Genomic DNA, 22,899 nt, shown 5'->3' on the forward strand with positions numbered 1-22,899 from the left:
ACCAACCCATTTGAAATACTTGCTATCCGTAAGCCACCATGCTAACCACAGAGATGACAAGAAGAAATGGACAAATACCTGTTCTCTAGAACCACACATATTAGTGGAAGAGAGAAATGGAAAAATAAGTTTCAAAATGATGATAAGTATTAACACAGAAGTATGGTAAATGTGGCATAGGATTATATTAAAAACATTTGTACTTTTTTTGAGTATAGAAGTAGAAGAGATATTCACAATGTTGTATAATCAAAGTAGGGTTAAGGAGGATGAAACATGGAAAGAAACCTCTAGCAGTGTCTCTATGCAATAGCGAGAGGGTTGGATGACTGGTCAGCTGAACCTTTGTCAGTATTATTACTCGTCATGAGAACAAGAGCTAAATAACTCAGTTACTTTGTAAAGTCTTAGTGGAGAACTTTTTTAAGGCTGTTATTGAATTCAGGTATAAATTATTGGACTATATTTTAATTGCAGGGTAAATGGCATCCATATTCATGACCTATAAGTAGAAAGCAAATGAATGATATAGGACAACATTTGCATATCGTTAAGTCCAGGCTCTGACAATATCTTCCTATTTAAAACAAATATAAACTGAGGGAACTGTGAAAAGCCCGACACTTACAGCATCTTTTCTTCTGGGTTTGCTGTTCTCTTTTGGTTATTATGGTGTTTTCTGTAATATCAGTTCAAACTTTCCTTCAAGTGGAGATTCATTTCTAATAAAGCTTCATGTCTCAAAAAAGAGTGTGCTTGATAAAGTTGAGAATTGGAAAAAAAAAAAAAAAACTAACCTTTTTTTCCCAAAATGATCTGATGACTTACTCCTTTGACACCAGAATTCAAAAGACCAAATCCACAGCTTTGAAGAGGAAGGAAAAGACTGAGGAAATTAGAGAAGGCCTAAAATTTTTTTTGGCCACTTTATCACTTTAAATAAGATGGCTGTTTATAAAAGATTTACTATATAGTGTTAAATATTAATAGAGGCATGGGAGCTTAAATATACATGTACAGGGTTTCTATTCAGCAAGTATACCAACAGTCTTAGAGGCTATTAGAATATTCAGTCACTTCCATATAGGTAGGTAAATAACCACTGTTCTGAGGTTCTCAAACGCCATACCTCTCAAGAACCACTAGAGCCCAGCCCAGGGGCCGTAGGTGTGCACTTCCAGGGCGCCACACTGTTGCTTATTAATCCTTCCTGCCCTCCAGCCAGCCAGCTGCTGATGGGATCAACAGAACTCCTGGAGGTGCCTAGTATCCTAGTGGGCAAGTATTTGATGCTCATCTGCCCATCTCTGAAGGACTTGGGCTTTGGAAAAGCCAAGGAAGGAGAGAACAGGAGAAAAGGAACAATGTGAGCTTCTGTAGGCACTGACCTGGTGTTTCAAACACTATTATAAGGGGCAATGGGCAACATCTCAGCAACAGAAAGAAGCAGAAGGGGCTAGATGGGACTGGTGAGAGTCTGGTCCACTGGGGACGAGTGGAAGCCCCATGTGAGAGTATTTCACCATCCCTGTTGAATATAGATAAGGAAACTGAGACAAAGAAGTATTCAGAGCTTAAACAGCAGAGCAAGAATTTTAGTCCAAGAAACCTAGCAACAGATCTTAGTGCTTACTGTCCTGCTGTACCTCTTCATGTCTAAACTGAAAGAACAGGTACCATCTACTCAAATCTAGCTTTCCAATAAGTGATGCTTATGATTGAGTCAATAATAAATGTGTTTACTGTATTTCTAAAATATCAAATATTATATTAAGGGCTAGAATATTTTTACTGTAATTTTTGTTAGGTGAGCAGAAGCTCAAAGTGAATTAAGTGGCATTGACGATATAATTGATGGTAAACAGAACTCTCCAAACTCTTCAACCCCAGTCACCCAGTGACTATCAGATAGATAGAAGTATCACTGGGGCAGTTTGATGGGGCTTGCCCCGTCAAGTCATGATGCAGAGTGAAGCATCATTCCCTTGCTGGCAGTAGTATCAAATAAAAGATCACACCTGAGAGAGCAGAGGAACCCAATTATCTGCATAATCAAAATTTTGCACCATGGCTGGTATTCCTTGGTAAACAGATTTGTAATATATGCAATTGAATATGGTTAGAAAATAAAGTGGAATCTAAAAACGTTGCACTTACAAGTTTATATATTAATTTTTATTGACACAGTGATTGTTAAATAGTATTAATAGCATTGAGTCATATATGCAAAGATAAAAGATGAGAAACTATATACCATAATGTTAAAACTGATTCTATCTGGGTGTTGAAATTAGATATATATTTTGCATATACATCAATGCACATGTATTATTAGTATAAGCAGGAAAATAAGTATTTTAAAATACTGCTTTTATCCAGGCTATTCTTTTTTTCCTCAATAACTGAGAAATCATTTATGCTTTAGTGTTAAATTAAGCTTATTCTTAAATAGTGCACAGGCCAGACAATAAGTTTTCATGAGATTTTGTAAACAGGTTCTTTTAACCCACTGTATTTACCACCTTCCTTAACCCAGTTTTACCTCAGAGGTCTTAGTCACACCTGGAATTGTAACACAAACGTGGAACAATTGAGATGACTTTTTCGGAACACTTTTAATTGTCCTGTTTCCTCCCTTTCTCTGCTAATACTTTTCCTGAACCACCCATTCATATATATACAAGGATCAAGTAACCAAGGAAAGAAAGAAAAAGATCTGTTTCAAAGAGATCTTGGTGAGCAGAATATTCCACAGTGTGATTAGCCAGAGGAGGACAAAATAGTTCTTGGGAAGAGGATCTTCTCAGAAGATCGCCACTTAAGAGGTCACCTTGGATTCAGTTTTATGTCTGACTGGTAGCATGTTCTCATTCTCTCCAATTAGAATCATAACATATTCAAATGGCCTGAATTGTCATCCCTGTTTTCCCTAGAAAATTGTGAACTGACCTGAGGAGACAGCAGGGGAGAGATAAGGTTATATATTACCTTTCCATCCCAACCTAACAGAGCGCTTGTCTAACCACCCCTGTTTATTCCCAATAGAGAAAATCTTGATGTCTCCATTTGCCCAGGACACAAGGGTACAGGTAATTAAAAGGTAACACTTACACAGTATTCATTACATGCCAGGCACTGTTTTAAGTACTTCATCGTTATTCACACATTTAATCCTCACACAAACCAATGATATGGCTCCACTCCCTACACCTGAGTAACTTGCTCAAGGCCATATTCTAGTAAATGACATAACTGGGATTCAACTGCAAGCAGTCCAGTCCCAGTCTTTAACCATTATGCTATAGCGAAATGGGCCTGGGAAGACGGCCAGGTCACATGGAAGAACCTAGATCCAATCTGAACCCATTTCATTGCTGGGAGGGTCCCTAGCTGAGAGAATTGTAAAGCATGCCTTGACTCTCACGTAATTTCTGGTTTCAGTGAACCAAAGCTTTGCTCTCATCTCAATATTGAGAAATTCCTTAGGAATTTGGCAACCAAGCTTTCCCCTACCTTTAAGTACCTGTAATAAAGAGGATATTAATAAAAAACTTCTTCAGGGTAATATAAGAATTCACTGAGACCTTGGAATTAGATATCTAACTATCTCATGGTGGCTGAAATATAATAGGTGTCTGTAAATGGTTATTAGACACAAAAACAAGTTGGATGATGGCACAAAGTTAAGCACTGAGGCACCACAGAATGTGATAAATGGTACCAGCCCTTAAGAAATTCATAGTCTCACAAATCTGAGCAAAGTCAGGCAGAGAACAAACCTCTTGAAAGCTAGAGAAATAATTCTCAAATAGAATCAGAATGATATGGCAGCTATCTTGAGAAAAGGCTTCTAACCACACCTCTATATTAGCTCTCTCTTCTGTATTGTATATATCCAAGGATTACATTATCCTGTTGATTCATTGTGGGTTACCATGACTTCAAATGCCATTTTCAGACTTCACCAATTGGTGGGTGCCCCAACTCATTCTTGTGAGAGCTTACACTTCTCATATTAGCTACAGCCATTTTCAGATGGATTTCTTATCCACAACAAGCTATCTTTTAATTATGCTTAATTCAAATTTATATAGAACCTTTCATAAATTACACACATACAAAGGTGATTACTACTAGTAGCAATTATAAGTATTGTACTCTGACAATTCCAAATGGTGTATATTTGCAAGTTCATTCACATTACTATATCAGTGTTAATAAATACAGTATATTATATATATATATATATATTTTATTTTCTAAATTTTTTTTATTATATACCTTTCTTGGGTTTCTAATTTATTTTTCTTCCTTTTAAGCATCTTGCCCATGTATGAAGCAGCAGGATAGTGAGTGAAAAAAAACCACCTTTAAGTGATTGATGATGAAAATTTCTGGTTACTAGCACACTCAAGTTTGGGAGGGAAAAAAAAAAGGACTGTATCATTTGGGTCTTTAACACCTAAGGAATTTGCTAGTGAACTGGTGCTCATATTATTACTTCCAATGAAAATCTACTTTCTTCCTCCAGGGCTTTTCAGTGGATTTTGTAGAATAGGGGTTTCCTAGTCATTCCCATTTGTGAAAGATACTGTACTGATAAGATTTCCATGATGAATTCTCCCACTTCTGAGTTCTGAGTGATTTCTAACACCCTGATAGGGAAATGAAGCAAGCAAGTGAGGAAGAATTTTGAAAAAAGGTTATGGAAATAGCTGGGAGTCTTCCTGTTGAGCCATCCTAGAACTGGAGTTTTGAATAATGCATGTTCCATAAATCTCTGTGTCCCACTATGCCACATTTTAGAACAGGGAGAAAAAATAATAGCTACTGTCCACACTTATCACCAATAATAAATTGCAGGGCTCCTGTGTGTGGTGGCGATTAATGCAAAATGCAACCCAAAACACATAACTAAATAAATAGATAGTTTGACTTTCATGGGGGTTATCTCTCTTCTTCCTTTCTCTCTCTCCTCTTTAAATAGAAAATACATTTTTTAAAAAATCTCTGGAACACCTCCCATGTTCTCTTTGAGACAGACAAATGGGCTCCTTTTTTTTCTTTTTTTTTTTTTCCAGGCAAGGGCAGGTGAGTATGTGTGTGTGTGTGTGGCAGAAGAGAGTTTGTATGAGAAAGAAAGAGGGAAGGGGAGATAAACAGAGACAGAGAGACACAGAGGCTGAGATTCACTGGCAGGGAGGTGCAGTACTGCAGAAGTCACATGCCCTGGTGGGATACAAAAGGAGAGTGGTAATCGGCAGAGTGGCTGCACGGCTTTGGGACTCAAGCATAGGCATACAACAAGTAAATTTTTAAAGGATGAATTTGCAAAGGAGTGTAGGGTGTGACTGCTTTCAGTCAGATTTTGAAATAGTTTTCATAAAAAACAACCCTACTAAATTCTTCAGAGATTAAAAATATATTAAAATGTACACGAAAATTAGATACTGATCCGGCATCTAGATAATGAAAACCCTTTCAGAAAGTGAGAAATTAAGGTCCGTCATAAATAATTGTTATCAGTTTATACAGAACCCTCTGAGTACCGTGATGCCCCAGATGGAGCCATTATTTACTGACATCCTTCCATTAGCAGGCATTTTACACATAATTCATATTATTAGCTTACTTAATCTTCTCCCCAACCTTGTGATAGTTTAGTACTGTTCTCTCTGTTCAAAGGAAGAAACAGGCTCAGAGACTCAAGTAAATTTCCAATGGCACTCATCTGCTAAGTAGCAGAGGTGAGATTTGAATTCCTCTTCTGCTAAATAACAAGACCTATTCTCTTCTCACTCATTATATATGGGATTGCCAGATAAAATAAGGCCATCCAGTTAAAACTGAATTCCAGATGAACAACAGATAATTTTTTAGCATATGTCCCAAGTATTGCATGTAATATACTTATACTAAAAATATACCATTATTTATCCAAAATTCAAATTTGGATATTTTCTATTTTTATTTGCTAAACCTGGCAACCCTAGCCAAATGTCTTCTTTGGATCCACCTGTCCATCTTTGAGAGGGAGTGAAACAATGAAAAAGAAAGCCATTCTTCATGGGAGAGAGGAGGGAGTATTGAGGCATCTGTCTCACTGAGTGTTAGCATGTTCCCACGAGAAAGGATTTCAATCTAAAGTGGAACCAGAGGATATGAAATGGAGAATCTCCACATGCATCCTCAGAAGAATGGAACGAAAGAGCTTAGATACTGATTTCCATCAAATGCCTGATTTACAGAAGACCAAGACTCATCTCTTGACCAATGAACATCTGCCAAGAATCTCTCCCCATACTCAAGCCAGTGAACTTATTGCTTGGACTCTGGCTGGACTTCCCCATCTTCGCATAAATACAGCCCACCCCAAAACCCTCAAGGACTGGCCTGTAGCTTGCTACAGAGTATGTTCCTAAATTGCAGTTCCTCTGGTATTCCTGAACAAAAGCAATTTCTAGTAATTTTAGCTTGCCTCCATTTATATTATTTAGGTTGACACCTGCAAGGTACCTTGTGCTCTTGGGAAGATTATTAGAGTTTGCAGGATAATGTCTGACATCTAGGGCAGCAAAAGTATTGCAGTTACACTGAGTTGGGGCGGGGGGTACCTACTGAGTTGACAAGAATAACCCTGGATTTCAAACCTGCCAGTCACTAGAGGGAACTGAGTGTTCTATAAGCTCTAACATTGTCTTACCTTCTTTACTACTTGACTGATATAGTAAGTTAAAAAATAAATTTATACCCAAAGAATAGTTTGTTTCCACCCTATCCCACCCGTTCAGGACATGACTAATGTCCCAGCTCCTCATTCATGGGAAAGAAAAATGGTAGAACTGTGGGAAAATTCCTGGAACTGCTTCCTAGATAAACATTCTTGGGTATTTGAATGCAACATGGCTACATGGTTGAGATTGAAGTACTGCCCTTGCCCATGCCCCCTGCCCCAGGTATCACTGCCTCTCTTGGCCTGCGATAGCCCATAAGGTGTCGATCATTCTTACCAGTTTTCTTCTCTCCAAATTCTACCAGTCATAACCTCTTTGTCCTCCACCTCACTGGCCTACCGTTTAGCCTTTTTGATCTCTGCTAGGGAACTGATAAGTGTAATATGAGCTAATGCGTTAATGACCATCAAAGGGTTTATCCCTTCCAGATAACATCTGCTGCCTTAAATGCTGTGACACCAAGGCATATGTAGTCTGGTAGCAGAAATATTTTAGATCAAGGAGATGCTTTCTGATTTCACTTACATATTACATCAAATCAATGATGCCCCAACCTCCACGCCTACCTCATGCAATTTATAACCACGGTATCTGTTTCCCTCACTCCATCACACTCATCAATTTATTTAAGCGTGGTATATTAGGAAAATCAGTTTTTTTCCCTTCATAATTGATGTGTAGTTGATTGAATGGAAGAAACGAAATCTGCTGTACAGAAGCCTTGTTTAGTAAAATGAGAAATCATTAACAAAAATAACTATCAGGAAAGTAAGTTGCTGGTTCTTTCTCCTCACTCCCCCACCGTCATTCATATATATGTATATGAATGTATACTATGTATATATATAAAATCAATTCAGGTTTATCACCCTCTAGGATACCTTTTCTTACTTGCCTCATTTATATCCCTGTTGTATCCCATGTATCTTTCCATCCACTGTGGTTAAACTTACGAACTCAGGAGCTAAACTGCCTAGGTGCAAATTCTGACACCAACATTTAATAGCTCTGTGACCTGGGACAAGTTAACTTCATCTCTCTTTGCCTAAATTTCTTAACTGTGCAATGAGATAATAATGTTTCCTTCCTTATAAGGCTGCTCTGAGCAATACTCGAAGATAATATATATGGGGGAGAAGCTAGATAGATAGATATATAAAGTACACAGAATGGGGTCTGGCACACTGCAAGCATGGCATACGTGCTTACTGTTATTTTATATATATATATGTATATATATATATATATATATATATATATATATATATATATATATATATATTTACACATCTGCCTTCCAAAACTATGAGGTTTTGGAGGCAGGAAATTTGTGCAGTTCCTGTATAGTATTCAGTGCCCTGCCCATTGTCAGCCCTCAGTAAATGCTTGGGTAACAGATACAGCCACATGTAGGTTCTAATGAACAATGTGACAATATGTTTGGGCTCTTTTCTGAATTTAGAATGCCAAGCAACTGGCAACAGAACTCAAAAATAACATTTTTTCCTGTAAAAGTCTCAAGGGCTGTGGAGACCTCCAGACTCCAAGAATGAAAAATGGTTGTTTAGCTGATTGATTTGCTTATTTATCTATGCACATATAGTGTCTAGCCTGAAATGGCTCATTTTGACTGTGAACCACTTTGCTTCTATACAGAAAATCCTTCTCTGATCAAGAATTCTCTCCAAGTTATCATTTATTTTCAGTTAAATTCTCACCTATTCAAAGAAAAATATTTAGAACTACTCATTACCTATGCCTGTGTGCTTTACAAATGTATCGATTACATATGTTATATATATGCATGTGTGTCTATATATGATATATATACATGTAGCTATAAAATAGTCTTTCTCTGACTCATGTTTTCTCCTCAATATTTACTGTAAAAAACTTTATAAAAGACTCAAAGTTCTATATTCCCCAAAACTAAGTCCCAAAGATGCTTGCCTGAGGTATAATTAAAAAGTAGGTCACATCTGTTTTCCCTGCTCCCTTTGTAGCCAGACTTGGTACCAGTGGGCATCCACAGCCTTCATGTTTTCTTTCTCTTTCCCAAGTCCCTTTGCCTGCCAGCTGTCTCAGCCACCACTGCAGTAGTCCAAGACCATGATCTTTTTTGCTCTACTCTTTGAGGGTTACTCTTTATCAGAAATCTAACCTACTATTGTGAGCTAATGTGTAATGACTGACGCTAACTTAGTCTTCCCAGATAAGGGCCACGTTAAAGTTTATGTAACATCCAATCACACTCCCATCACAAAGTGGCATTAGGTTTCTCACCCTGAGATGGGAGGAAAGGGAGGAGTAAGAAGGGAGATGAAAGGCCTCTTAAATTCCCCTACATCTCAGCAAATCAGTTTAAATTCAACATACATGTTTGTGTTCTGCACAATGAGAAGCAGAGATGGTTCCCTACTCTCCAGTTGGGCACCCAGTGGAAACCCATGGCCCTGACCTGGTCTATTCAGGAAGCTGTTTAGCTCCAACCCAGAGTGAATGATACCACATAAATGTCTGCAACCCAGGGATTCACACTCACATCTAAGCATCCTAATGTACCTGTTACTCTCAATGGGGGACAGTGGCAGAGGGCAAGGACAGACATGGGTACAATGTGAAAGCCTGGGATATTTCTTTTATGAATGTCAAGTGTCATCTATATCAATATTTCCTAGCTTTAACTCTATCCTCCAAGGTCAGAAAATTGAATAAATCACTGCAAGTACTTACATCCGCCTCCCCCAGAACAGTACCCTTTGAATTCATGATAAAGACCTAATTTGGTTGCCCAAACTGGTGCTGTCATTCATGCCCCATCTCAGTCTTTCCTGACTCCAGGACGCTCCTCTTTGTAGGACAGAATGATGCACAGTGCCCTACTCATCACCACCACAGAGAAAGATTTTGTTCTGCTGTAAAAACCCAGGTGAACGTTACACTGTCTTTTCTTTTCCAGTGAATAGTAATGAAGAATTAATTCACTCTTTGTGATTTTTGTGGGGTGGGGGGCTTTGGCGAGATAAAATGAATAATGAATATCTTTCATTATAAAGGACTAGTAATAGCTTACTCCAGGAAAAAAGAATCAGCAGTGGATGAGCAAATATATAAATTTCCAAAACCTAACAACGAGAAAAGGATTATATGAGAAAAGATTCAATATAAAGGGGAAACCAAAGAACTCTCAGCCTGTTGTCATATTTCTCAGTGAGCTGTCTATAGATAATTATGCTGGATCCTAAACACATTTTATACTCCTGACTTAATCTCAGTCTCGGCAAACTTCAGCAGTTTTACTTATGATTACAGAAACCTGGTATTTCCTGACACCTGGCTCAGGAAGCACAGGAGAAAAATTCCAACATCCCATTTAATCCTGAAATACTTTGAGCCATTTCCAGGTAAGTGAGCAAACAACCCAAGAGTTATCAGTGAGATTTTCTTCTCTCCAGCAAGAGCCCATTCTTCTTTTCTGGTTCATGTACTGTAATCAAAGACACCACTCAACAGTGCATGGTGTGTGGAGAAGGAGACAGAAGATGGGAGGAGCATGAATGTGAGCACTTTCTTAAACATTCTGCCCAAGAGAAATATAAAGTCATTTGTCACACCAGTGGTTTTGCACTGTCATATGCTGTGACTGCCAAGAAACACACACACACGCGCACACACGCACATACTCGCACACACGCACTGTTCCATAGTGGAGTATGTAGAAGTAGCAGGAGGCGAGTGACTGAACGACTGTGGTTAATCACAAGCATTTGCTAGCATGGCATCTTCATTTATATTAGTAGTACATCAGCTTTACGTTAAGTAGATCAAGAATGAAGGAGGTCATGGAAACTGAAAGGCAAGATTGAGAGAGGGGGAGAGACAGACACTGCAAGAAACAGAGAAAAATACAGAGATTTGAGAATTTACAGTATGCACGTGTATATAGTTTTAAAAATTTTCTACTATAGACTGCATTTGTGAGCAGGGCAATATGTGGTACCGACTGCCCTATGGATGTACAGTTACCTCTATTTTTCACTTAGAAGATGCAAATCTATATGGATGCTATCAGTGCCAATAGTAATATAGCACTAGTATATAACTCATATGACATATTTTGGCTGCATTATTGAAAGTATTACTAGTTATTTTAACACTGGAAAGTGTAGGTGGCATTTAAAAAAAATATTTACTGGGTAAGTCCCCTCAGGTGTGCTGATATTTTCACTCTGATTTGAGTGGGCAAAAGGAGGAAGACAGCCCTTCACTCGCGGGCTACTGCAGCCATCGGAAAACTTCACTAGCCTTCACGTTAAAAGCCCATTGTATTAAACAATAGTAGGACATCAGCAAAGTAAATTAGAATCTAGAGCTCTTTAATATGACCCTTCACTTGAAAAAAAAATGTAATGTGGAGAATTCGTCTTTTTAGAGAAAGTCTCTCGTGGTGGGCGGGAACGATTTGCAGCTGATGACAGATGGTGTTTACATTTATAATCTCCTTATTTTTCATGTTTGGGAATAGAATCAAAGGGAAGAAGGATCAGACAACAGTTGCAGCCCCAGATATCATTTATGGCATCTTTCCTGGACATGTTAAATGCACTTGCAGAACAATCACCCTGCTCATTGGTGAAATGAGGTCATTCAAGGGCAGAAGCGAGAATGCTGGGGGCAGTAGCCCAATGCTTTGGTCAATAGTCTCTGTAACCCACCCTCTCTGCGGCTTCATCCTCTTAAGTAAATACCATGTGTAATGTGACTATTGCTCACTGGGTCATTCCATGAAATAAAAGCTGTAAATCCTAGATACAAAGCTGGCTAATAGAATTGCATATGGAGAAATAAACAATTTTGGGAAGAATGCAATATTTTGAACTTAAGAACAAATGCTACGTGTTTTGAAAAGATCAGTGAGGTTTGTTTCTTCCTCTTCCTCTTCCTCCTCTTTCCCTCTCCCTCTCCTTCTTCTTCTTCCAGTGTTATAATCTTCAGAGTCCTAAGCATCCAACACCTCTAAACATCTGTTCAACCTCCTAGTGACTAGATTATTTGACACTCAAGTGCTGTCCTCTGGCAATAAAACTCAGACTATACCCTGCTGACCCTGTGAAAAAGGGAAATCTGATGGCTGCTCTCCAGTGTAACCTGAGGTAAACAGATGCACACTTGGACCACACTGCTGCTACCCTACCTGCCTGGGACCTTACGGACTCCCTTTCTTTCTTCTGATTTGTGGCAAGGGATATAACTCTCTGAGGACTCTTGGCTTCCTTAACATTAGCACATGTGCCCTAGACTGGACAGAAACTATAAGCCCTAATGTCAATTAAGACGAAAGTTCCTCCACTTCCTTTCCAGTGGAACAAGGATGCCAGGAGACAGCATTGAAACATGTAGTGTTTTTTTAATTTTTCCATTTCCTGTGAGTAAATGTCTCAGTGCAAACAGCCATTTATCTAAACTGAAAATAACTTTTCCTAAGCTCCATTTTTAAAGTTTTTTTATAGCATAGAATACATACCATACAATCCACCCACTTAAAAGATACACTTTAGTAGGTTTTAATGTATGCAAAGATGTGTGCATCCATCACCACAGAGAAACCGTATAAACTTTAGCCATCACACCCTGTCTCCAATTCCCACTCCAGCGTTAAGCAATCAACTTTCTGTCTCTGTAGTATTGCCTATTGCCTATTCTGGACACTCCATTTAAATGGAATGACATAATATGAGTTATTTTGTGACTAGCTTTTTTCACTGAGCATGTTTACAAAGTTGATGATGTAGCATACATTACTGATAGATCTACATTATATAGCATATGTACATCATATATATATTAGGCACTTCATTATTTTTTATGACCCAATAATTCATTGTATGGCTAAATGGTATCTTGCTTATCCAGTCATTCACTGATGGATATTTGGGCTGTTTCCATATTTTAGATATTGAAAATAGTGCTGCTCTGAACACTCATGTACAAGTTTTCGTTTGAATACCTGTTTTCACTTCTTTGAGGCATATACCTAGGAGTGGAAATATTGGGCCATGTGTAATTCTATGTTTAACTTTTTAAGGAACTACCAAACGGTACCACTGTACATTCCCACCATAAGCACCATTTTGAGACTAGTAACTTAGCCTTTATTCGTATCAATGCATGTAAGTTTAAAATACTGGCTTTTCCCTTTTCCAGTTAAGGCGTTAGTAAGCAAATGATTTTCATGGATTCTGATGTCTTTCTGGCAAGGAAAATATTTATCTTTACATAGAAAGCTTAAGTTACAGTTTTGGGGACCAAGGGAGGGTCCAGGACTTTCAGGCTATCTAATGGAATAGAATGGAATACAGGACCAGGGTAATAATGGAGGCAGCAGCACAGTTACCACACTAGATAATTTACTATTACCCTGGAAATGGTTCAGAAATGGAACAAATGAAAGAAATTATAGAAAGCAGTGATTATAGGGATATGATAATGAAGAATGTAAATACAGTGTCTATTTAGTAAATGATATTACCATATTTAATAAGAATAATACACAACTATGAACCAGTGTCCTTTTTTGATACCTTAATGCTACAAATGGCCAAATGCCTGCACCCAGTGCTGATACACTGTTTTGAATGTTTAACATCTAAACAATGAATATAGTTTATTGGGACTAAAATACAGTTTTAATGGAAATCAGAGTATCTCACTATCAAATCTTTTTTGATAATCTTGTTTCATCTATGCATTCCCTCCATTGCCTCCTAGAATTGTGCTAGGTGATTTGGGGACTCAAGGGAAATGGAAATGCTGAAAGGTTTTTAGTTTAGGTGGTACACAGAGGAAGTAATTATATAATAACTCAATAGAGAAAATAATTAGCTGATAGAATGAATGATAAAGGCATGAGTTATGGGATTACTCTGAGAAGTCCTGGTAGAGCTTCATAGAAGAGGAAGAAGGGCTTATGTTCAATATTTACAAGCAAAGGGGAAGAAGTAGGGAATTCAGACCCAGAGCACACCATGAGCAAAAGGCAGGGGATGAGGATGGAAGGTCCAGGAGACAGTCCACAGAACACTCTATCCAGAAAGAAGGACTCATGTGGAAAATTAATAAAATGAAAGAGGCTGTGGTCAGACAAATTTGGGCCTTAAATTTCAGGTTAAAGCTTCCTACCAAAAGAAGAGATCTGAAAAGCTTTAAGTGAGGGTGAATTATCGTCAAAATGTGTTTTTAAAATGCCATTTATCTGTCGGGAGCAGGACAGATTGAAGACCACATTAAAAAGAGAAAGAGACAGGCCACTGTAATTATTCAGGACTCTGGTGGTGAGGACCTACTTTATGGAGACAGAAATGAAAAGGATGGAGGAGGAGCAGTTGGTGGGTAGATCAGACATGGGTAGAAACAGAAGTCAAGTTAACTCAAATTTCAATAATGATTAGTAAGAACAATATTGTGGTTACTTTGAAATTGTTATAGAGTAGAATAAAATTGATCACAAGTCATCAAAGAGATAGCATCACTGCAAAAGTGTTTCATGAACTAGTGGCATGAAAAAATTAGTTTTTAAAAGCATCTCTTTGCTATGTATATCTGAAATGTTTAAGCAAAAACCCCGAAAGAGAAAGGATAGGGTATAAACCATGTCAGATTAAATTTTGATGCCAAAAAAAAAGATAGTTTTTCCCTTTAAATCCTGAGTACATAAAACATGTGTACATTTCTGTAAGACATAAGGTAAATAATGACTTCAATGTCCTGAAGTTCTCAAACAAGTCACATAATACTTCTCTGTAGATCTACTTAGAATAATGTCAGTGTCCCTCAGCAATTCTTTGGGGACTTTATTTTATTTTTCCTTTTCAAGTCTTTTGGCAAGTCTTCAGAAAATACTATGACATTACTGGGAGGCTGGAATTTTACCAGAAGTCTGAGAGTATCTGGAACCATTTTTTTTCTTCACACATTGGCTGTGGGCTTTAGTAATGCCTTGTTTAAATCCACTCCAGCTCTGAAGCTAATAAAGGGACTGTGGTTAAGAAGGAGGAATCAACATCAATTTTTTTAAATTCAAAATTGGAAAAAAAAAGAGATTAGTCTTCAGGGACATTTTCCACCTTTTCTATGTCACATAGGTGCTTCCTGTGTATTCACTCACATTCATCACAAGCCAAAAGAAAGGTCAGTCGAGGTGGGTTTCAAGGAATGAGAAGGGGTGGAATTTAGAGATGTCTTGGAAAGCTTTAGAGTGGGGAGGACAACTTTAGCCAGCGTCCTGGTGCAATAAGGTCTAAGCAGGTTCACTCTCAGCTTCACTGAAATACCTGACAGGAGGTGGGAGGATGCACTTTTCTCTTTAGCGGCATTGTGGGAGGCTATTTTATTTTCCCTTCCTATAAAGGGCAGAACTGGTTTAAGTGTTTGATACATTAAATAGCAGCAGAGTTTATGAATGCCTACCAGTGGTACAGTAATTGTGATCACTTGAATACCTTGAATTAAGTTTCATAATCCAGTGTTACTTAACACTGTGAATGCAATTATAAAATATCTAAGCTTTTTTTCCTCTCTTTTTTTTCGGTTCTGAATTCAAACTGAGTAAAGTTATCTGATTTTAAAATTGTTGTATGTTGAATATTTAGGGATTTATGTAATTGTACTACCTTCTATCTTTTTTTCATCTTAAAAGTATTTTTATAACTGTAGGAACTAATACTGAATAGTGTGTCCAACTGAGATTCTTCTCTAAGTAACTGCATGTCAAATTAGCCAAATTAACTTCTATTGCATCTTTGTCTACCTTTATTTTCCATTCTGCTAGACAACTCTAAACTAATTGGGGAAAAAACCACACTCTTTTACAAAATATGCACTTTTTTTTTTTTAACATGCACTTTCAAACTTTTTTTGCTAAAGGGTATTTAGCGCTAAATCTAAAGTCATGTAGTGTGTGACTGCTTTTGCTTCAGGACCAAGGAGAGAGATACAGTGCTGTCATTCCCAGTTGTTCTGGACAGGCAGACTATCAGAAAAGCTTCCATATTGGTGAGAATTTGGCACAGTGCCAAAAGGAAGGAGGCAATGTTCCAGATTTTTCCTCATCCCTAAAAATTTCTGCTACCTCAGAAGTAAATACTATTTGAAAGCAGCCTCAGAATACACTGGGCTATTGTAAGAACCCTGATACCTATTTTAGTCCATCAAGGATATAAACACATTAAGTATGGATTTAAGGGGAGTTATTAAAATTAATGTTTCCTTCTTGCTGGATCTGAGAGGAAAGTTCATGTTGAATCCAGTGGTCTACCAAGTCCCACCGTGAAAGAACCTCTCCAGCCACAACTCAATCTATCATGAAGGCAGTCTGTCTGTATGGCCTTTAGTTTGCCAGATTAAATCCAGTTTGGAGATTTCCAGGACCTATAACTATTTGGGGCTCTCAAGATCCCCCTAGGTACTGGAGACAGCTGGAGCTTTAGCAGAGGTCCTTCATAAGTTCTTGAGAGAAAATTTAATTTTCACCCCCAAGAAAGGGAAATTGCCTCTGGTGAACTTTAAAGTGATATAGCATCAATCTTAAGAAAATTAGAATAGGAAACATAGGAGCTAGTTCTATTTCAGAATCCTAACACACACACATACGTGTGTGTGTATAAAATGAAGATTATGTAGAAAAGGAAGGGTGAGAAATAGTGTTTCTTTTTTAAATCATTAAACTACCTTGGATTCTTTCAACACGGGTACTGTATTAGTTAGAAGCAGAAAGTACTATTATATCATAACATTTTAAGGTGGCTTTGTCATTGTTATGCCAGTGGGAAATTTTAGTTAGTTGGAAATCTGGATTGATTCTATTCATAAGTGTGGGGGGGGAGTAAATGCAGATGAAGTATTACTTTACTAAGCATATTTTTAAAATGTTTTCTTTTTTAGGTACTTTTTAAAATATTGTCTTCTGCCAGCTGAAAGGGCCTCTGTGTCAGTGCCAGGAGGAGACTGGTCATGATTAATTGATTGAGCTGTCAGACTGAGGCAGTGTGTGTATAAGCAGGAGAACAGTACGGGGGCACAGGCCATGGTTTTATGGGGAAACTTTGGGGCCCCTTCATAATAAAGAAGGGATGGGCGGGTGATGAAGGAGGGAGAAATGACTATACAAATGACTGTGTCCACAAAGAAATGCATTATTCAGGGAGGTTTGAAGTTTCCAAATATCCCTGATCCTTATATATGTAAGCACAAATTCCCTGTACCTTTTAAAGATTATTTCTTAGCTAATTACTAGAAAACTTACAGTGTATCAGTTTATATTCTGACACTGTCCATTGAATCTTTCTCTGCCTCAGCTGTCCTATGAGTTTAGGAAAGTTACTAGGGTTGCTATACTCTGATTTTTCTGAAAATGGAAGTAAAACCTATCCCAGAGGTGTGCTATGAAGAAACACACAAGCAATAGTCTGATGTAAAAATAATAAGCAGCCATGCTACAGTGGGGACTATGTGAGATTTTATTCTCACATTGTGTGGAGGAAGAGCTTCATAACACATAAGACTCCACAGTGCATCAGGCTTGGAGTTGTTCAACCTTCTCGACCTAGTGGACATTTAAAATGATGGAAGATGTATCTTGCTCTGTCTTTGTTAGTTCAGTCCCTAGAACTTATTAATAAGATTTCTAATGAAACCATGTTAAAATACTGAATTTTCTTCCCCTAAATATAACTTTGGTATTAAAAGTTTAAATGCACATTCTACTGATATGCTGAATCTCTTGGATTTATGAAAAGAACCATTCTTATTTATTTTCCAGGGGCCAGGGTGAGGAAAGGGAAGAATTCGAACAAATCTTAAGTCTAATGTTTTCTACAGCTATGGTCATAATTCAGGAGTCTTATCAACTTTAAGAGGAGCATTCAGAGCAGTCAAATCTTAACAGAGTATTCAAACTTTAAATCACATATGAAACTAAGTCGAGTTGCATGTGTCTACGTTCACACAGAAGTCAGTTCATTATGCATATCCACTGACAATGGAAAGAGTGGTATTGCTTGAATTTAACCTTTTCTTTTAATATATTGATGAACTATGAATCTGGAACCTTACCAAGTACTTAATCAGTGAAAAATTAAAACAGAAAACATCTACTTCTTATATTTAATGTCATGAAAAAGTAGTTTATCGTTATTTTATTGCATCATTAAGTCACTGTATCTGACTGAATTTTTCTGTACTGAAGATACTACTTTCTTAAAAGTACAAATTACATGCAATAATAAATTGGTGTACAGTGAGAAAATGACATATATATGACTATCAAATGTATAGGTGCATGAATTTCTAGTAGCAACTAGTTCTATGGATTTAGTCCTCATGAATTTTGCTAATTTAAACTGCTAAGATAAGGGTCATTGCTTCCCCTAATGAATCTGGATCTTATCTACCCTAATGATGATAATAGTTAACATTTATTCAGCAGTTACTTATGCCAAACATTTAAGCTTGGGATATTTAAGCCTCATAGCAGTAGGTTTAATCTTCCACGTAAGGAAACTGAGTTTAAGAAAGGATACACAAATTTCCTAAAGCTACACGACAAGTTGCTGAACCACAATTAGAAACCAAGTAGATCTGATCCTAAAGTCCATCCTATACCATCTCCTGCCCCAGACACTCTTCCAATTTTGCTCTGATTTCTGCTTTAAGTCTAGTGTTCTGCGAGCAAACACAGCTGAAGGCTTTTCTGCTTGTGTCACTCAGACGCTTTGCATAGATGATAGAAATTACTAAAGTGTACTACATGTGCCTTCCAGGAGATATGCTTCATTTAATGTTCTTTGCTCTTTATGTTTTCATTTTCTTTTCTAATTTATTGTTAGAGTTTTCTTATCAGTTTTGGATTTATGTGCTTGGTACTCTTTCTTTATTTGATTCCCCATTCAACAACTCTAAATCATTTTTATACATGACTTTAAATTTTAATAAAATCAGTAAACACAAAAACAGAAACTTTGGACAGTTCCAGTGTATTAGAAACTAGACTGGAAAGTTGGGATAAAGGACTTACTAAAGTGCAGTCCATAAAGTAACTAAGTCAAAAGGAGACAGGCATGTAAACAAATAAATTAGAACACAGGTAATAAATACAATGGTAGGAACATGAGTTAAGTTGTGGACAATACTTTGAGAACTGATTAACTTTATGGAGGTGGATGTAGAGGTGGGGGAACAAAAAATTAGAAAGTGACACCTGAGTTGAGTTTTGAAATATGAATAAGAATTTGCCTGCTGGAGAAGTGAAGGCTTGAGATGGTTATGGGAGGAGGAAGCAATTCTGGGCAGAGGGTAGATATATCATGAGTGATCCAGCTACCCAGAGGATAAGTTTGAATTACAGTTTCCTAGAGATAACTCTAAAAATGTGCCTCACTCCAAAGCCATCATCCCGAAAACGCCAATGCTCGTTTAAACACATCCTTCGTGGCAGGAGCTCAGAATACTGTAGTGGCGATTTAAACACTAGTTACACTTACACTTTGTAGGTCCTGTATGCTCTCCGAAGATCTTATTCGATCTTAGTATTCATATTTTGTTATTTTGTAGACTAGCATTCCTGGATCTGCATATATTAACAGGATCAATCATTAATACCCTTAGACAGAAAAAGGAGCATGAGACTCTGCATTATTATTTCTTTAAAATTTAAGGAATTATTATTTCTTTATTAATAAAGGTCCAAAGCAGAATGTGATTATCCTAGCCATCAAAGATGGAAGTTGAAAAATACCCCACTGGGCTATAGTGCTTAGGGGCAAGATATATGGGCAAATACCTTTTAGCAATTCTTGTAGGCCAGGCTTTTTTCTAATAAGTGTTTTATAGCATTAATTCAATTTAATCTTTACAACATCCCTGTGAGGTGGACATTATTGCAATTTCCATATTACAAATGTGTGAACTGAGGCACAGAGAGATTCAGTGTCTTGGCCAGATGACACAGCTCATAAGTGTAGAGTTCAGATTCGCACTCAAGCAGTTTGACTCCAAAGAGCATGTTCCTAACCACTGACCATATTAGGCTGTTTACCAAATAGAATAGAAGAATCTCGTTTCTTTTAAGGTCATTCGTCAAATTAGTAGTTAGTATCTACTACATATGCTGCTCAACTTTTTTAGTGTTGTACACTATACAGACATAAGAATAGAAGTCGAAGTCTCTGCCCTAAAGGAGCTTACAACTTTTCTTTAAAGATAATATCCAAAGCAATTGGACTGTACAGCAAGATAAATTGCAGAAGCACTAGCAAGAAGGCAAAATAATAATAATAATACAAAAAAATAATAAAATAAAATAACTGACTTCATTATTTCATTTTGTGAAGACAATTTAGGTTACCCATTGAGTGTAGAGATTTACAAAAAAGTTAACAATCCACAATTTCAGGGGTTTATAATCTAGCTAGGGGGCTTTCCTACACCTATGTGAAAAACAGTGACACAAGGAATATAGCCTTAGGAAAGTGAGAGAAGAATTAGTTAAGAAATGGTCCTCACATGCCTATTAATGTATATAATTCTATGCCAGGCACAGCAAAATACAAAAACATTTTGTAAACAAGGTTAGTATTTTACTAATTATATTATACTAAAATACTAATTATAAAGCATTACTTTGTAATTTAACAGGAAAAAAAACACGCAGAATTCCTTGAGAAAGACTGCTAGGGAGCAAAGCAGTCAAGGAAAGCTGGCTGCCAGCTATGTTGATACGTAAAGTAAAAGGACATAAAGTAGAAGAACGTGTGTAAAGATACATGACAATCTCCAGAAACACTTCCAGGTAGGTGAGAGGTTTGAGCCACTCAGAGGGAAATGAAGCCCATGTGTTGGCAGGGTGCTGACAGGACCGTCTGTACAAGTGCTCCAGCACACCGTGAAGGGAGTGAGCCAGCGGTCTGCGGGGGTGTGAGGCAACAGGCCTTGGCCAGAATTGAAGTGGGCCAGAAATAAGGGTACCGAGCGATGCCACTGGGGAAGAATGGTGTGGACCCTTGACAGAGTGTCTTGAATTCTGGGTTTGGAGCGAAAATGTGACTCAGATGTTCAAGAACCCTTTTGGTGGGTTGGGGTAGAGGCAAAGAAAAGATTGAAAACTGTAAAGCATGAATTGTATGTAGGAGAGACTCAAGTCAACAACGCGAAGTAAATAGACCCCTAGACTAAGGCAGAGGCTGAAGGGTCAGAGATGGAGCTGAATTTGAGAGAGATGGAAAGAGAACTGAAGCAAGGGACTGATTAGAAGTTATTAAGTCCATCCCAAACTCACTTTTTGAAGTAACTTTTAATTTTTTTTAATAATAAGTCCAAGGGAAAAGAAAGTTGTTAGAAAAGGAGATAAAGGAAGTGTAGAAGGAAGAGAAAAATGAGGAGAGTAGGTTAAAAAAGGAAGAGGACTATGACTCTGTGTGTGTGTGTGTTGTGAGTTCATCTAAAAGTATCACCATACTCATAAGTAGTGTCAGTAAATCAATTCTACAACATTTTCTTTTATCTTTCAATTACTACAGTAGTAGTGGCTTAATATCTATGGTGCATCGAAGGATATTCAGTAATGATAAGCATGTCTCTCTCATTGCTGGCAGCATCACAGGATGTATGTTGTACCGGTACAATCCAGGTGCTATCAATAACTTGGCTTTATGCAATAAGATATCATTTCTACTGCACATATTTGCTTCCATAATATCAAGAATATGCGGATTTTTTCTCAAGGTATTGCAGAGATATATTTTGAACTACGTGTTGCCTGCACTTAGCATTTCTCATGAATATTTCTGATACTCATTCACAATGCATGCAGGTGTTAACTACAGCTTAACAAATGCACCAGTGGTTATGAACACATTGTTTATAAATTGTAACCTTTGTAGAATGCCTACATTTTTCCAGGCCCTGTAGCACTGAACTCGAGGCAGGGCCCACTCTGCTCTATCCATCTCTTGACAATGCATCCAAGAAAAATAGAAAATGATGGCCTCCCAAATCTGCACATTAGTGAACACAAACTCAGCCCCACAGTGACATCTTTCTCCTTAAAAATAATGATGCAGGCTGTCTCCATTACTTAAGGAAGCCAGAGCTCACACTGAAAGGTGTCAAAAAACACTGTATTATCCCACTTTGCCTGGAGCTGCCTTGACAGCACCTTTCCTGCCATAAAAGTAGATTACAGGCAGGGTAATAATCAGCCAAGAAGTTAGTAAAAAAAAAAAAAAAAAAAAAAGGGTTCTTTTAAGAGCAGGGTGTGAACCTGTGAACATCATAAAAAGAGTTTACCACCACACCAACTAAGGGAACAATTAGCTCCCTGCTGCCTTAAACTAACCAGAAACAGCATGGCCCCTCGCTACAGGTTGAAGGGCAGCAGGGAGTTAATTAGTCCTTTGATGAAGACAATGATGAATGCTCTGCAAAACCTACCAAGTAACAACTGTGCTGAGCTCTAAGGATCTCTGGTGAAAGGTGGCGCAGGAATGTGTAGAGACAAACCAATATGGGAAGAAGCGAGAGACAGATGGGAAATGAAGAAGGGAGAGAGACAGGAGACGAACTAGGTGATACTCAGACAGGCAACAGAAGGAGCAAGCAAGTGTCAAAGACAAAACAGAAGAGACGTCAAACCGAATTCAGAGTTGAGTTCAACAAATTTAACGCACTCCAGTTCAGCAGGACTTCTCTAAGATGTTCACCAACTGTGCACAATTACAACAAAGGATGATCCCCAGGTGAGCACTAAAGAGGTCCCCTAAGGGAACCACAATAGCAAGTATTCTATTATTTCTCTTGGTTTTCCTCTTGCCCCCCTAATTAACTCAGTGGACTCTCACCAGACAACACTGAGATTCTAATGAGACGCGGAACTCAATACAGACCCTAGATTAAGGAGAGCCAATGTGTTCATGTAAATCATTGAAAATGTTGTGAGGGGAAGAAAACCCACGTAGGAAAAGAGCCACAATTGGAACTCTTGTCTGTTCCCTTGAGTTAGATTTGCCTGTCTCTAGGAGACCAGTAGATTTCCTCTGAGTTCTCCAACTGGAGGAAGACTGTCACCACCATGTTGGTCTCCAGGTTATTATGTTCTTCTTTATATTGATGTGCC

Source organism: Camelus bactrianus, chromosome 1 (genome assembly GCF_048773025.1).
Source record: "Camelus bactrianus isolate YW-2024 breed Bactrian camel chromosome 1, ASM4877302v1, whole genome shotgun sequence".
Classification (NCBI taxonomy): domain Eukaryota; kingdom Metazoa; phylum Chordata; class Mammalia; order Artiodactyla; family Camelidae; genus Camelus; species Camelus bactrianus.